Genomic DNA, 13080 nt, shown 5'->3' on the forward strand with positions numbered 1-13080 from the left:
AACTGAATGTTTCTGAAGTGTTACAAAGTTATGTACGATGACCCCAAGATCTTTCCCCTCTCAGTCTCAAGAAGTTTTCACCGTCCTGAATAATTTTGTGTCATCTGCAAATTTGGCCGCTCTGCTACTCACCCCTAGTTACAGCTTATTTATCACTTATCAGTCAGGCTGTTCACAACTGTATTTATGTAAACAGATTTTCTGTTTAAATTATGTACAGCTTTATGTACCCTAAGTTTAAAAAGCATTTTGTATGTCTGATAAAAGCCACTGAGATGGAATCAGTGGTCTGGTTCATTTTTGTGCACATCACCTGATTGGATTGCCACCATAACTTTTCCAATAGCAGTAAGGTCCAAGATGTAATTTCACATTTGTAATCAGTTTCAGAACACCGTTAATTGCTTTTTATATTGCTTCATGCTAACACTATAGGGTAGGCTTCAATAAAGTGATGGCATGGAATTACCGATGCCGAAATAAGCCAGAAACTATTATTTGAGATAAACCTGGAGTTTATATTGAATTGTGCTAGATTTTTAGCTATAGCCCTTAAAATTCGCAAAGATAAAGTGGTGATCTAAATGAAGGGCTACCTAGTAAAGATTATTTAGGTGATTTGTTGGGCTTTATATGTGTATTTTATATTTATAATAGCTTTAAATTTTATTGTGGGGTGTTGTATCCCATCCATTGCATTTGGATGGCGGGTTAGATATACCTGTGTATTAGACTTTTTGCAACTTTGCTGGTTATGTACCGAATAAAGACTTGACCCTTCACGGTAGACTTCATAATATTTCTGCTGATGGCCCTTGATAGGTCCTGCGGAAATGAATAGAAAATAGCAGGACCTGTTACAGAAAAGTTTGAGGACCCCCCCCCCATAAGTCATGTACAGCTTTTCACTTGAGTGTTTGCATGCCAGTTGACTATCTTATCTACAGACAGATTTCAACTAGTAATTGGCTTTGCCTTAATTTCTGTAATGGTTTGTAGTACGCTGCATCTTCCTCAATCAGGTCATGATTTAACTGAGAGGGGAGGAGATGTTTTTGGCTGGCACCCAACATATGTATTGCAGTAACTTCTAAAACTGAGGTTGGTCTTGTGCCTTGAATTAGAATGAATGGTTAAATGCTACCCTTGAAGAAACTGATCCAGATGGAGATTGCCAATAGAGGAATTCTCTGATCTCATCGCAGTAATTGTTGTTATCTGGAATCGTTTCATTTAATATGCTTGATATTTCAAATAGTGTTTTTTCAATATCCATATGAAGGGAGGTATATATACCGTATAACAGAGGTGTCCAACCTTTTTGAGCCTGTGGGCACTTTTGGGATTGTGACACGGAGTGGTGGGCACAACCACAAATTGGCTGCTGGAAGAGGCGGGGCCAACCATAAAACGGCACACTTGCTTTTATTTAAAATTTTATTTCAAATATCTACATCCTATCTTCTCTCTGTGAGCAAAGCAAACCTCAAGCATGGAACAACTTAAATATAACAAATATATACAATTAAACAGACATTTCTGCTAGTCAGTTAGCAACTGATGTTCCAGGTCACGAGAAATGGCTTCAGTTCTTCTGGTCGCTGTGTTCCATTGCAGACATGATTTCACCTTTATTGTGAAAACCTTACAAAAGCCACTCAAAAACAGCCAAAAATACTTCTTTGCAGAGTTATCCATCTTCAAAAGGTTTCTTCCTTTTCACAAGCAAGCTTGCAGTTATAAAAGATGCAGCGGTGGTATTTTTGCTTAGCACCCCAGGCTTGAAGAACAGTGACTGTTGCAAGGCCAATTTTGATCTCAGTTCAGAGATTTTCTTTTTATGAATCTCAGAACCGAGTGGATAGTTCTTTGAAAAGGTGCTATGTTGTGCCTCAAAATGTCTTTCAATGTTGTGCTTTTTGGGGATTGTAACAGCTGAAGAGCACAACACACAGATTTGCCTTTCACATCCACAAAACAGGAGCTTTCTTTGTGCTCAAGACTGTTATCATAAGAGCAGAGAATAAAAGTAAAAAAACCCAGTACCTTTCTTCCCAGTCAGAATGGAAAAAGTAGGTGCTGGTTTTTTTTGCTAGGTCCCCCACTCATTTTGACAAGTGTAGAAAACAGAAAAATATTAGATTTCCAGTTTCTTGTCCCTTTTCCAAAGCAGGAGCCTTCTCACTCCTCCCGAGTGCTGCTGCTGGGCAGGGAAAAAAGGCGGGGGTGGGGCAGGGCTTTCCTTCCCCCTCCCTTCAAGCTAGTTAGCTCAAGAGGAAGAGAAGCCGTCTGGCTCTTTTAACTTTTTTTCAACAGAAAGAATTTGCAAAGCCACACAAAAAGAAGAAGAGTTGGTTTTTATATGCCGACTTTCTCTATCACTTAAGGGAGACTCAAACCGGCTTGCAATCACCTTCCCCTCCCCTCCCCTCAGCAGACACCCTGTGAGGTAGGTGAGGCTGAGAGAATGTGACTTGCCCAAGGTCACCCAGCTGGCTTCGTGGGTAGGAGTGGGGAAACAAATCCAGTTCTCCAGATCAGAGTCCACCGTTCCAAACCTCCGCTCCAAACCACAGCTCTTAGCCACTACACCACGCTGGCCCTCATAAGGGATCCATAAAGGATGAAGCAGGTCAAAGAAGTTACTTGAGCCAGGTCAGCGGGACAGATGCTGCCTTCCACGCGCTAAAACAAACGCCCAGTCAAAATCCACCTGCTCAAACCATCACTGTCAAATCTGCCACGTTCCCAGTGAGTGTCGGTGGGCGTGAGAAAAGGTGTCTGCGGGCAGGCTCTGTGTTGGAGACCCCCCGCCATATAACACGACACTGGGTCCCCTGACCTTGATGAGCCTGCAGGCATTCTGGATTTTGGAAAAGTGGGGGGCCACTACAAAATGGCTGTCACTGGGGTGGGGGTGGGCGGGCAGGGGGTGGATCAGCGTCTTGCTTTGGAGAAGACATCCTGTTTGGTTTCTGTTTTTAAAGAAAGGGAGGGCTTGCTTCCTATGCAGCTGCAGAAGGTTGCCAAGCCCAGAGACTTAAATCTGTGTCGGTGGCCAAGCTGAACAGTCTGCCTGATCAGAGCTCAGTCCTTTGCTACTCAGTCAGCTGGCAGGCAGTGACCCAACACTCTTCTTTTCTGTGTTATCAGCTTTAGTTGGGTGTGGATTAGTTGTGTGGGTGATTACAGCCAGATAGGAATCAAGTCGTAAACTGGGAGATGTTGTGATTAGGGGTGTGCATTCGGCTAAAGCCAAACCAGAAAGAAAAATCTAAAAAACACCTTTGGCTCCTGAATAATGCCAGAAGGAGGGAAAAACCTCTTACCTACTTTCTCCAGACCATTTTATAAACCCCTCTCAGGTCCTCATTTGTGTGTGTGTGTGTGTGTGTGTGTGTGTGTGTGTGTGTAAAGTGCCGTCAAGACACAGCCGACTTATGGCGACCCCTTTTTGGGTTTTTCATGGCAAGAGACTAACAGAGGTGGTTTGCCAGTGCTGTCCTCTGCACAGCAACCCTGGACTTCCTTGGTGGTCTCCCATCCAAGTACTAACTAGGGCTGACTCTGCTTAGCTTCTGAGATCTGACGAGACCAGGCTAGCCTGGGCCATCCAGGTCAGGGCAGTCCTCACTTAGTCATCTTTTATTTTCTTAATATGCAAAACTCCAAACTCTTTGGCCATTCTGTGTAAGAAAGATGTTCCAACCCTGTGATCATTTTGGTTGCCCCTTTTTAGCCCGTTTCCCATCTCCACAATATCCTTGTTGAGGTGAGCAAGCTGGACACCGTATTCCCTTTGTGACTGCACCATGATCTATACAAGAGCTTTACAGTACTGGCTATTCTATTGTCAACCCCTTTCTTAAACAATCCTTGGCAGAGAAGTTGCCTCATTTTCTGCTGCTGCACACACCGTTAATATTTTTTGTCAAGGTTTCCTCCACAGCACCAAGAATCTTTCCAGGGCAGTCACTGCCAGCTTGGACATTATGTGGGTAAAAGTGGCATTTTGGGGCCCCATTCTGCCTCACTGAAAACTACCTTACCTTCTTTTGAAGCCATCGTTGAACAACTGGCAAGGTTTTTTTTTTTTATGTCACCAAAATGTTCGTGAGAAGTGTTCTCTTCAAGCTCAAGTCTACATAGAGTAGGGCTGAACATACATCTCTTTAAATGGTATCTGCTGTAATCTGTGGAAATTGATCTATTTATGGGTTGTAAGTGAGTAGACCATACAGATGAGTTACCAGACAGGAGGCCCAGTCCCATTCTGGACAAGACCCATGTATGGCTTGCATACATCAGAAGCATCATTGTGACAACGTAATTTCAAAACAGATACCTTAAGGGTGGGACAGATAGCACGTAACTGCTCCCTTCTTGCCTCAGTGTGCAGTCCAGTTCCCATTATTTGTACCTATATATTTCTTCTTCTTTCATCCTTCTTTCTTGCCCTACCTGTTACTCCAGCATGTGCTGATTAAGAAAATTACTTCTCCTTAACCGTTGCCCCCATCTCTCTCGTTTTCTTAGCGTCAATTTAATATTCATCCCAAGGAGCTTGTTCCTTTTGTCTTTTATTTCTTGCTTGTTTCTCTCTCTCTTCCCCCCCCCCCCCGGCTTGGTGTCCTAGAGTCCCCAGTATTTCTGCTCTACCTTCATCCATTCCTTCTGCTCTTCCAAGTTCCTTCTCCTGTCAACTTTGTGGTCAGGGTGGTATACGTTTCTCTCTTGTTTTCAAGCATTGAAATGCTACCAGTTCTCTTAAGAATCCCAGAATCGTGTGGCAGAGTTCTAGTGCATCAGTGACAAAGGTTCAAGCCAAAGCCTTTACCTAATGTGCACATTTCTTTGTACATGGCATCTTTCCACTCACATTGCTTGCTGTGGGAAACGGCGTGCTTGCCAAAGGTGAGTAGCAAACACCAAGGCTGAACCATTCCTGGTTTGCGTCACTGTTCTGTCTAGCTAAACAAGGAGGAAGTTTGATTGAATATTAATACTTAAAACAAGATGGCTTTCCTGGGTCTTGGTAAATCAAATGCATCCTATTAAAACCTGTGGTTGCTTGCTGTTCATTAACAGTAAATCAAGTTGTACGAAATGGAAATGCCAAGGGCCCTGCTGTTGCTGTGCTGCTCTTGTTTTTAAAGGCAGGAGTGTTGCTTCTTGCCCCAGACTTGGCGTTAACCTTAGCATTTGATGTTCCCAGTTCACGAAACAATAACCCTGTGCCAACATTGTCTGCAGTAACCAACAGTGAACAGCTTCAGCTTTGGCAGCAGCATGGGCAGCATAATCAAGTGTGGTACATTTCTCTGCATGGCAGGAACATTAACGGATTTCTTACTGAGGTCTGTCTTTTGCCATTATGCGTGATTAAACCCTTTTTAGGCTGTATAGTATTGCAAATGCCTTTAGCCTGTAACGATTTGTACAGCAAAATTAATCTGTTGGCAAAATGCTGCAGTTCTGAGCTTATTCCCTCTTTGACCATCTGAATGAGACATCTGAGACCATCCGCTGGAAAGACCTGGGTACATTTAAATTATTAAATGTACAATTACGCTAAAAGTAGAATTAAAGGACTTTAAGCTTACTATAGCAGCATTGATAGATATGACTTAGTGCAATCTAACTAATCTTTATAGCTTGCTGCAATGGACGTTATCCATGCAAGTAAAATCTCTGGTAAACCTGTTGTATACATAGTTACACTGGAGCAGGTCTTAAAACTTCCACCTATATTGTCGCTTGGATAGTAATGTTGTGGGCAAGATATGTACTGTAAGACGTTATATTTTAAAATAGAATTGATTAGTTACTAGAAAAAGAAGAAGCATTGGTTTTTATATGCTGACTTTCTCTACCAATTAAGGCAGAATCAAACCAGCTTACAATCACCTTCCCCTCCCCACAACAGACACCCTGTGAGGTAGGTGGGGCTGAGAGAGCTCTAGCAGAGCTGTGACTAACCCAAGGTCACCCAGCTGGCTTCATGTGTAGGAGTGGGGAAACAAATCCAATTCATCAGATTAGCGTCCACCGCTCGTGTGGAGGAGTGGGGAATCAAACCCGGTTCTCCAGAGTCAGACTCTACCGCTCCAAACCACTGCTCTTAACCACTATACCACAATGCATGTTTCTGTGTAATCATGTCTACCATTGTACTGGGTTGAATCCTGTATCTCTTTTCCTTTGGGGCAAGAAGTGTTCCACTGGTGGTGGGGGGCTCTGCAGAGCCACAGGGATGGCTTCAACCATATCTCCTCTTCACTCCAGCTGCTTATTCTGCATAGTTTGTTAGTCCACATGAGCCTCCCAATCTCTGGCATTGCCTTTTTTGCCTCTTTTCTGGCAGCTCTTGGGGAAAGCAGAAGGATACAGCCCGCATTGTTAATTCATTTTGTAGTAAAAAAAATAATGATGTTGATATCTGGATAGTCAAGGTGAGCAGAAGGCAGACTACAATTCCATAGTGGCCCACTGGCCAGTTTACAGTAACACATTTGGTACTGGGGTTCTTACAAAGAATGCTGGATTAGGTGGTCAGTGGTCTGATCTAGTAAAGCTCATACTCTGCCAGAAATTTTGTTAGTCTTTACTGGACTCTTGCTCTTTTCTGAGGTGCCACTGGACTCTTGTTCTTTTCTACTGCTAGTAAAGCACTGTCTATGTTCTTAAGTAAGATTTGCAAAATTAAGGTAATTTAACATTAGTTATGTCTCATGGTTTTTGTTTTTTTGGCCAGCACTTGTTTGTAAATCTAAATCACCAATGGACCATGGGGATTCTCGTTTTAAAAAATACCTTTGCAAATCTGAAGTTAGCCCATTCCTGCTGCATCTAATTTTCTTTGCTGTCAAGTCACAGCTGATTTATGGCGATTCTGTAGGGTTTTCAAGGCAAGTCGTATGGAGGTGGTTTGCCATTGCCTGCTTCTGCCTCATGCCCCTGGTATTCCCTGGACGTCTCCTATCCAAATACTTGCCAGGGTCGAGGCTGAGAGTGTGTGACTGGCCCAAGGTCACCCAGCAAGTTTCCATGGCAGAGTAGGGATTCGAACTTGGGTTTCCCAGATCCTAGTCCGACACTTTAACCACAACACCACACTGGCATGTAAATGTTTTCACCTTTGAATGCTCACAGAAGCAAAATCACAAATTCTAGCCCTCTGTTTTTGGCGCTGCATGGTGAGACCAGTGATTCATAAGGACTGTCTGTAAAAGAACCTGTACATTGATTTTGACTGATGCTGCTGTTGTAGAGGCCCTCAAAGGTGTTCTGTCTTGCATGGCATGATTCTTTAACTTTCTAGCCAGTTTGGTGAATGAACCTCCTAGCTGTTACTAAACTTAATATGTAAAAAGTTAATATTGCTTATTGTGAAGATGCTTAGGGTCAAAGTAGGCTGGTTTTCCTGCCTGTGGTGGTTCTTAAGAATAGCCTCTGAATTTACAAGTCAGGTAAGGACCTCCAGGAGTCAATTAGTGGTGTTAGATAGGTACAACTCATTGTTTTTCCTCTATGCTTTTTGAAGTGTTGTGAAATGGAGAGGATTGGGTAAAGTTCTGTGTTTCTGTTAGGAAAGGCCACAAGCCTTCTTTCCTGTGATCTTTTACAGTGATATAGGAAGTAGATTTAGGGGGTTACCGCACTTGTATTCCCAGCGATGTATTAAGAGTTTGAAAACGTTATAAAAAATACTGTTCGCACTTTGTTTGGCCCCTTTAGCTGTGAAGACATCTTCCAACCATTTATAAGCCGTGGTATCCAAAAACCCTTTTAAAGCAATGTTTTTTATAACATTTTCAAACTCTTAATACATCCCTGGGAATACAAAGTGCGGTAACCCCCTTAGTAGCACTTAGAAGATGAAGAGAAGACTCTGGTAAAATGACCCCTTTAGGCCCTTGTTTTTACCATGGGGAATGAGGGATTTACATTGCTGGCATTGGTCTTCAGCTGCTAGACCTCAGCAAGGAGTTGACCTCTTTCCAGCCTTTCTCCCTTCTCTTCGCAGTCGCTTTCTCTTATCTCTCTGCGGTCTCCACAGGCCTCAAATACCATTGAAGTCTGACAGCTGGAACCAGACTCTCTTTACAAGTACCAGCATCTTCTCTCAGGCCTCATGGGAGGACAGAGCAAAAAATGGGGAATCTCACTGGCTAGAGCTATTCTCAACTGTGCAAACTCTCTTTTATCTGAGTACGCATGATCCTAAAGCTTGGGGCTTTGTTCTTATGCTCCCACCATGCAGAGGTCCATGGCTTGTCATGTGCATGGTACCTTTCGTAAGTGTAATTTTATCACTTCTGTGAGGCTTCTTGATAATGCCCCACAACTGAAAAGTAGTCAAGAGCTGCATAATATGTTCAAATGATCCCTTTACAGAAGTAGCTGCCTGCACATTGGAAGCCTGCCTAACAAGAACCTTTGCTGATTGAATGGAAGCTTGCCTGAAGGCTAGACCTGAGTGAAATAGACTATTGAGAATCATACTCAAATTAATGTGAACCTTGTTGAGAGAGTCATTTAGTGAAATGGGTTTTGATGGGATTTGATTCTCAAGTGTTGTTATGATACTATTCCTTTGTACATTCTCTTTATTCTTCAATAATGATGTTACAGAATATTTTTAACTTGCTGATGTAGAACCTTGAATGGTTGGGGAAATCCTGGTTCTTTATGACGCTTTCATTTTTTATTGCTGTAGCACCAAGTGGTCAAAATGTATCACCAAGGGACTCATTTGATCACCAAACTCCTCTTTTCTCTCTGGAGCAAGCTGGGGTTTGTTTGTTTGTGGGATGAGCTGGATTCTCAGGATTCCCATCATTGTTTTTTGTGTCAGGCTTGCCTATGCTGACTGTATAGTCAATAATTATTAATGAGTAGATCTGCGTTTTGGGTGGGGGAAGGGGAGTCACTGGAAGGTGACTGTCAAAGACCAATTTATAAAAAGGATTAGTTTCTTGTTCAATTAACCTGAAAGACAGTCTATTATTTTTGTCAGGAGGGAGATATCTGTTCTGCAGAGAATATTGTATTCCACGGTATTACTGCTTCTTATATTAATACAATTATGTGAAAAAAGATTTGAGGTGTTTTTAAATGTAGGGCAAACCAATAGAGGCTTGCTCTTTGATCACATAAGCTCTTTGCTTCTAGTTTATTTCTTCCTTTTGATAGCAAGTCTGATTAAAATATGTTTGTCTTGAGATCTACTGTGCTTTCAAAACAGGTACATTGTGTTAGTTCTGGTACTTTACTTCCCATCCCAATATCAAATACCTCATGCTGATCCTGGCCCTCAGGCTGTAGATCAAAAAATCTGCACAATAGGGACACCTAGGGATATTTCCAAATAAACCTAGGGAAACTTCCAGACTAGCAGACTATTTTTTTTAAAGAAAGGCAAGGTTTAAAAAAAAAAAAAAATCCCCAAGTTAAAGAAAATGTCTTGAAAGATCTCATAGGCCATCATGGACATTTCCCAAGATGCAATAACAGGGCTGGGGGTAGGGGGAAGGGGCTGCTGGTAGTAGAAAAAAATGCCTGTAGTTTTTGGGCTGGAAGGGAATCAGGCAGCCTGGGGCTCCTTCCCAGCCTAAACACTGCCAGTGTTCAGCATCTGCCTTCCCCAGCAGGTTTGTTCTTTCCCTCCTGGGATCTGCATAGGAGGGAGTGACAGGGATGGGGGGCAGTAGGAGGGTGAAAGGAGGAAAAGCAGCAGAGAAGGCGGAAATAGGGAGGGGATCAGTGTTGGGGGGTTGAGAAGCAGGAAGAAGGCACAGAAGGAAAGAGGTGGAAAGAAGATTGGGGGGGCGGGTTGAGCCGGAAGCTGGAGGAGCAAGTGGGGCCTCCGGGGGAATTTCCCTGTGAGTTGCTTGCTTGTCCCTTCATGTTATATATCTAGAGCCTAGAACAGTGTTGTGGGCGTATCCAAAGGCTTGGGTATATTCAGTGGTATTGATTCTCTGTTCCGCCCCTCATACCCATCAGTATCAGAAGCCGCTTATAAAAGTCCTTTTTATTCCACTTTGGGAGAGCAACCCTACCTTTGGACAATGTGATTTGACAGCTTGGTTGGTCACATTGTCCTTGCTCCTTGATAACAATTAGCCAGAGTGCATTAGAGCCATCAATAGTAATTTTCTCGTATACAGTGTAATAGTAAATTGATCAGAGCCTTACTGGAGTGTCCTCTGGAAAAGGTGACTTATATTGGTCATGGTTGCCCTGTTCTTTTGTACGCATTCGCAGAGCATTTCTCTCATTTACCCTGAGCTTTGCATTGGAAGGCATTGTCAGGAGCGCGTCTAATTTATACGGAGGCATTTTTCTCTCTGTGCTTATAATGCATACATGCCTCTTTCCAGGTTGCCTGAACTGGAAAGTAGTTTGTTGTCCGGTTCTCGCCTTGCCCCACCCCCACCCCCACTTCCATGTTGCTTATTTGACTCTTACTCAAACAAAATGTCCCTCTCACTTGACTATTAGTGTCTGGGAAGAATTGGTGTTTCACTGGCAGGTGTCACACAGGAAAGAAGTGCGTGTGGAGTGCTGCCGTAGGCCCCCAGAGTAAAATTCCCTCTTGGGGAATTCTTTGGTCGCTTTACGATTTAGTTAGTTAACCAGGGACCATTTCAGACATTATTTTCTATTGGCATGCACTTTTAAAAGCATTGGGCGGGATCCAGAGTGCTGTGGAGAGATTTTACTCTCTCGCAGGGGCTTTTCAGCCCCAGCAGTGTGTGTGGGGGGCTCTCAGGTGGCACTCCATGAAGGATGCTGTTAGAAATATTATTCATTCTCCCATGTGGACACACTCTCAGCTGCTTATTCAGGAATGGTGTTATTGCATACTGACCATAGTCATTGTACATGTCAGCATTCCTGTGTGATAGATCTGCATGCATCGGTATCCTTCCTAGATGTGTGTTTGGGGGGAAAACCCCTTTCCATGGAGCAGCTTCTAAGCATAAGGTAGCATATATGAGGTCCCTCTACCCTGAGATTGTGTCTCTATGTTAAGTCAGGTCTGCACAATTTGTGACCCACCAGCCCTGTGTATATAGCCTGCTAAATCTTGGCAACCTCTCTGTTTCTGCAAAACCAGTTTATTGAGATGTTGAGCCTCCACATATCAGAAGTTGTGCAGCCTGGTTTAGGAACAGGGCTGCGTATGAAGTGGCCCTGGGGAGGGGCCATGGCTCAGTGGTAGAGCATCTGCTTGGCATGCAGAAGGTCCCAGGTTCAATCCCTGGCACCTCCAGTTAAAGGGACCAGGCAAGTAGGTGATGTGAAAGACCCCTGCCTGAGACCCTGGAGAGCCGCTGCCGGTCTGAGTAGACAATACTGACTTGGATGGACCAAGGGTCTGATTCAGTAAAAGGCAGCTTCATGTGTTCATGTGCCCTTCAGGACACATCTTAATGTGTGTTTGAAAAGTAACATTAACAGCAGATCTCAATTTCCCCCCATTAATTAGCAATTTAAATTGCATGAACATAAAGGCTTCAGTGGGTGCGTGAGTGCATTGATGTATACATACACATTTGCTGTATTCAAAATATTCAATTTTAATGATTTCTGAGGAAGAGTCAAACTTTGTCTGGTGATTCACAGGGTGTGACATGCCCTCAAGGCCCTTGGGATCTTCCAGCGAACACTGGTTTCTCAGTGCTGAACCAGATGCTTTTTCTCATGCTAGCTCATGCGAGAAAACTGGACAGCGGCGGCGTTTCTAGAGTTGCAAGCGATTTGTAGTTAAGCTCACTGATCCTGGGTCATGTGATTAGAAATGTAGGCAGCAGATTCGTGCTGAATTGACATCATGCCTTTCAGATTCACTGGGAAATTAAAAAGAAGGTGGGGGGCAGGACCGAGAGGAAAGGTTCTCTAGTGTCCTCTTCCTGGTGGTGGGTACTAATTTCTAGCTCCAGCTTCCTGTTCAGGGACCTAGCAGCAGCAACCTTGAACAGCAGTGCTGTTACGTAGCTCGGGACGCTCGATGAGGTCGAGTTGGATGCAAAGCAAGCCTGCTGTTGAAACCTCTCCTGTAAGTCCTGGAGGCTCCTTCTGATAAATCCTCCCCTCTCGTGGTTTGTTTTCAGGCTAAGTTCTGTACTTGGCAAGTTCTTGCTTTCCTACTTTGCAGCCGCTGTGAGATGATGAAATGGGATTGCGTACACTTAGCCTTTTTATGCCCTAATATTTAAAATTTCAGCTGCTTGAGAGAATGCTAAGGGGCAGCATTGTTTGTAAGAATGTTGCCCTACATGTGGTTTGAAAGGGGGGGGGAGACAGGTTATTTTACTCTCCCTTGTGCAAACTGCAGAGCTGTCTAGCTAGGCCTGATGTGCTCAAGGTGGTGCTACCTAAGTAGGCAGTTCTGTGGCTTGAGCAGATTAAATCGCGTCATGATTTGGGGTGTAGGGATATTTATATAAGGCAGTGTTACATTTTGGAATCTGGCTGTTGATCATGTTGTGGTTTAATGGATTGTAATAGGAGCATGCTTATATAATGTTGCCTCCACTGGGTAGAATGCAGACAGCCCTCCCTGTTTTGGACTAGCTGGAAGTTCTCAAACTGATTTTTCTTTCTTTCTCCAAAAAGAAAATTCAATTACTTATAAAAGAATGAGCAAGATGTTGCCTTTACTTTTTCTTCTTCTTCTGAAACTCAAATTCTCTGGTCTGTCTCCCCCCCCCTTTACAGTTACATTTTTACAGCTGCTTCTTTAACTACCTAAAATTATTTATTGATTTATTTCACAAGAGCAGATATTGCTATGGAGCTATAGCTGTGCTTTTATCAAATAAAATATAAATGAAATTAAATCCCCCATGGTGTTCTGTTATACCCAGGCAGCGATACAACATCAAGAAGTGCGAGTGGTCAAGATTATAACCCTGCAAGAACAAGGCCTCTCTTCTTTGCCTCCCCCAAAGAAGTGGAAGTGCTAGCCTAACCCAAATACTTAATGCTTTTAGGACTGCTTATGCTGTGGTTGTGCTCATGGGATGTGGATATCAAATCTATAATGCAAGTGCAGTTATTTTCACAGGG

General features: G+C 43.3%; 1 protein-coding gene across 1 annotated transcript in view; it reads left to right on the forward strand.

Moving 5' to 3' along the window:
* The window catches only part of OSBPL10 (oxysterol binding protein like 10), a 75510-nt gene that overhangs the window by 41738 nt on the left and 20692 nt on the right, over nt 1–13080 (forward strand). The gene's annotated exons all lie outside the window — the stretch shown is intronic.

The sequence above is a fragment of the Euleptes europaea genome, chromosome 11 (assembly GCF_029931775.1).
Source record: "Euleptes europaea isolate rEulEur1 chromosome 11, rEulEur1.hap1, whole genome shotgun sequence".
NCBI classification, from domain to species: Eukaryota; Metazoa; Chordata; class Lepidosauria; order Squamata; family Sphaerodactylidae; genus Euleptes; species Euleptes europaea.